Genomic DNA, 4,570 nt, shown 5'->3' on the forward strand with positions numbered 1-4,570 from the left:
AGATAAGAGCATGGCTTGAAATTGCCACCTGACCATGCCGGGCCGGTTTTGTTTCAAATCTCAAAACCCGTAATGAAAATTTGCTGTTTCCAATTTTAGATTTCAAATTTAAATTCATTTATCGCTTACCTTCATATTATTCCTAAAAAAAAAGGTCGAACACTTCTGTGTTATACTTGTGTTTTTTTACATCTCGATATGATTATGTATATAATAAAAATTTATGAATGTTTTATAAAAAAATTAAAATAATTGTGTTTCTCTTGTAGATACGGACTCATAGGTAATGAGCCCCCCCCAGTGGCACAGCGGTAAGTCTTCGGACTTACAACGCTAGAATCCGGGTTTCGATACCCGTAGTGGGCAGAGCACAGATAGCCCATTGTGTAGCTTTGTGCTTAATTACAAACTAACAAACGTATCTAATTAAGATTGTTGTTGATAGTCGAATAAGATGGAAAGACACTCAAACGACTGGGACAGTGGTGCTATTTACTAATAGTTTCCATAAATGTACGTATGTTTATTTGATTCATTGTTAACTCGTTAATAAAGAAGCGAATGACGAAAGACTCTTAAGTAAGACTTTCTTGCGTTAAAATGAGATCAGAGATCAAGCAATCAGAGTAGATACTTACTCAACAGGAAAGAAGGAAAAGACGAGGGGACATAATGATGTGAGGAAAAATGTTCTTCTAGGCTGATTTGCTATACAAATATCTTTCGTAACAAATTAAAAACAGGGACATCGCGTTTCTGACTTATAAACAGCATAAGAAAAACTTCTACTAAAAGCATCATTAAATTATATGTTAAGACTCGTGAGTTATGTACATCGCAAAAATATTACATTTATTCCGAAAATATATTCGACTTTCCCTTTCATATAGGAATTTCAGAAAAAACAACAACAAAAAAAAAACAATAAACGATGAGTGACGTTATAGTTCAAAAATGAAAAGAAAAATTCTACCAATTTCTCCTGTCCCTAAGGCGATGTCTTTCATTCCGTAGAATGGCTGAAATATATACCATATCAGTATTCTTTTTATTTTCAGAAACGTTACAAAATTTGCCACACGCGCGCGCATTACTTTATTTGAGATGTGTTAGATATAAGATAAGTAATGTACAATTACCGCAAGAAAATAAGAGCTAACTGAAGTCTTAATTCCCAGGTTGGTAGTTGAAGATGTCTCCTGAATGTAAGAAGCTATTATATTTCGTGTTATTTCTTACCAGTAACATTGTTCTCATTGTAGAAGTAATCGTTACATTGTCAAAGACGTGCAGCATTGATTCATGTTACATTGGTTCACTTTCAAGCCCGAACATTAATGTCTCAGTTTACTTTCTTGCTGTTGGGCGAGATAATTCTCAGTAACTAAGGTGTTGTGATATAAGATAAAACGAATTGCATATATATATATATATTGTTTATTCACGAACAAATGTCCAGTTGTTATTCAAATTCAAAACGGTTTTATGCTTATGTAATCTTCTTTAAAATGCACGAAAAAATTATTCGAACTTTTTTCTTGAAAACTACGAGTTTTGTTTCAAACTCTAGCTTTAAATGATCCCAGAATTTTTTTTTTCTCGTTTTGATAAGCATTACGTCACATGTTGCTAATTACATGTAAGAGTTTGTTTGTCTGTTGTTGAATTTTCGTGCGAAGCTACTCCACGTTTATCTGCACTAGCCGTCCTTAATTTTGAAACTATAGACCAGAGAGAAGGCAGCTAACCAACGAATAGCGGGATTGTCCGTTGCATTAAAACTCCTTCACAGCTGAAAGGGATGAAATATTCGGTTAAAAGTTCAGATCCCGCATTCCACACATTCTGAGTCGAGCGCCCTAATCACAAGAGATCATGCCAGGCTTTAGGTATAAGGGAGTTTTTCTTCATTATAAAAACAAAAATACACGTTTAAAACCGAAGAGAAGCCAACACAATGATTGATAGGAGATAACTGTTGAGATGTTTTTTCGTTGCCTTCTTTAAATGATGCAGACTATGGTTTCACAAATCCGTATCAACAAACAGAGTGAGCGTATTGTTGTGATAACGAGACGTGACCCAGAACTCTCGGATTCGCAGTCTAACCGCTAGGCTGCGCTCGAACTAAGGAAGATTCACGGACAAAGATAAAATATATTTCATAAAATGGCAAGGAACTTGAAATATTTTTGTCCCCCCCTAAAAAAAGAAGACTTGACTGTTATTGATGTATTTGCCAATAAAATAATGTTTGCAGGCTGTTTGTTTTAGCAAAAAGCTACACAGAGAGCTTTCAGCTAAGCCACCTGGTGACCAAAATTAATATTACTTTTAATGTACACAGATATTATACTATGCATAAAATTAATAATAACAGCAAAACGTTGAGATGAGAACGAAAAAAATAGAGAAATAAACTGTTAATTCAGCAACCTTGATAACAAAACTATACAATAAAAACGGTAAATTACAAAGTGGATTTATATTTTATAGTACCTAAATTCAAGTTGCTAAAAGGCTACATTATAAATAAATTTCTGTTTAAATTTCTTTCACATCTAAAACAGAGTACTTGATCCCATAGCAGCAGCATAAAATTTCTTTTGGCGTTACTTCAGTTTTGAAGTAACTCCGGGACCAAATGTTCTTAGAAGCACTGACTGTTGATAAAAACCGTCTTGTGTAGAAGGAATATTTTATTTGTAAATGTTCTGACAAACATAACTATGTATATTTATATAGTAAATGACCTCTATTTTTCAGCGACAGAGGTAGAGATGGCGAGATACAGAACAGTGGTGAGAAGACACGAAGTCTACGAATACGAAACTTGGATGAGAAATCAAGATCTGTTTGTTTGTTTGAAGTTATGCACAAAGCTACACAATGGGCTATCTGTACTCTGCCCACCACGGGTATCGAAACCCAGTTTCTAGCATTATAAGTCCGCAGACATACCGCTGTGCTAATGGGGGCAAATCAAGATCTACCGGCCCGGCATGGCCAGGTGGCTAGGGCGCTCGACTCGCGATCTGCGGATTCGAATCTCCATCCACCAAAACATGCTCGTCCTTTCAGCCGTGGGGGCGTTTTAATGTAACGGTCAATCCCGCTATTCGTTGGTAAAAGAATAGCCCAAGAGTCGGCGGTGGGTGGTGATTTCTAGCTGCCTTCTCTCTAGTCTTACACTGCTAAATTAGGGAAGGCTAGCGTAGATAGCTCTCGTGTAGTTTTGCGCGAAATTCAAAACAAACAAACGAAGATCTACAAGTGACCAAGGAAGAAGAGGTCTCAGCGCACCTGATCTAAATTCCTGTCAGGAGAGGAGAAGTGACCAATGTGGAATAGAAAGCGACAACGTACATATAGGAAAATGGGAAGACCTACAGTGAAGTTTGTTGAAATTTATAAATACAAAACTGCAGTGAAAAACCAGGATGTACAAACATCTATGTAGGATGGAGAAAAGAAGAGGTCTACAGATGTGATAAGGAGAAAGTGGAATGTAAGAGAAGAAAACAAAAACGAATCTGTGTTTATTTGTAATTAAGTATAGAGATACACAATGGGTTTCTAACGTCGTAAGTCCGCAGACATACCGCTGTGCCACTGGTGTGTGTGTGTGTGTGTTTTGTTATAGCAAAGCCACATCGGGCTATCTGCTATGTCCACCGAGGGAAATCGAAACCCTGATTTTAGGGTTTTAACTCCGAAGACTTACCGCTGTCCCAACGGGAGACGCCACTTGGGGGCTGTGTGGAAATAAAAAAGTTAAAATCAGTGACCGCCGCGAAGAAAATGGCAAAGGGAATCATAAGCTAATAGAAAACGTAAAATACGACTAAACATAATTGCAGTGAAGAAAATCGTTATTACAAATGTCCAACTCTTGAGGGATAAAGGGAAAATCTCAAAATTCAAACAATATGGCAAGTGAAGAAACATTAACTTATATAGACTAGACATTCGTGAAAGTAAGTGGTCATTGCTGTAAATTACCATTCTTGGTTACCATAGCAATAGAATGCAATAAATACATCATATACCAAGAGCCCGTGTACAGATCTGATCATTACTGACGAACGTAATGTTACCTTGCCTTGTTTATGGCCTTCTCGCCACGAGTCATGCAGTTACTATAAGTGTGATGAGCATCAAGTTAATTGTGTAACAAACAAAAGTAATTCAAATAATGGCTCCTTAACTAGCTGTACAAACTAAAGTACTTAAGAGGCAACAAAAAATATTGCCTTTAAAGAGAGTTAACGATCAACTATGAAGTAATTTTTAAATATACATATATTATTACTACATTTATAATTTAATTACAACGCCACCAGAAACTAGCACAGCTGTCAAGCTCAATTACAAGGCCTCTTAGTGTCACTGCATCGCTGTATTTTCTGTGGCGTTAAAAAACACACCTTAATATTAAATGTTTTTTATGTTGTTCATAATTAACACCAACTCAAATAAAAATACCTCGGCATAGCCAAGTGGTTAGGGCGCTCGGCTCACAATCTCAGGGTCACGGGCTCGAATCCCAGTCACATCAAACATGCTTACC

General features: G+C 36.5%; 1 protein-coding gene across 1 annotated transcript in view; it reads right to left on the minus strand.

Moving 5' to 3' along the window:
- Nucleotides 1-4,570, minus strand: part of LOC106471744 (suppressor of lurcher protein 1-like) — a gene marked incomplete at its 3' end in the record, with an annotated part of 187,705 nt that overhangs the window by 86,497 nt on the left and 96,638 nt on the right. The gene's annotated exons all lie outside the window — the stretch shown is intronic.

This window comes from Limulus polyphemus, unplaced genomic scaffold, assembly GCF_000517525.1.
Source record: "Limulus polyphemus unplaced genomic scaffold, Limulus_polyphemus-2.1.2 Scaffold115, whole genome shotgun sequence".
Taxonomy (NCBI): domain Eukaryota; kingdom Metazoa; phylum Arthropoda; class Merostomata; order Xiphosura; family Limulidae; genus Limulus; species Limulus polyphemus.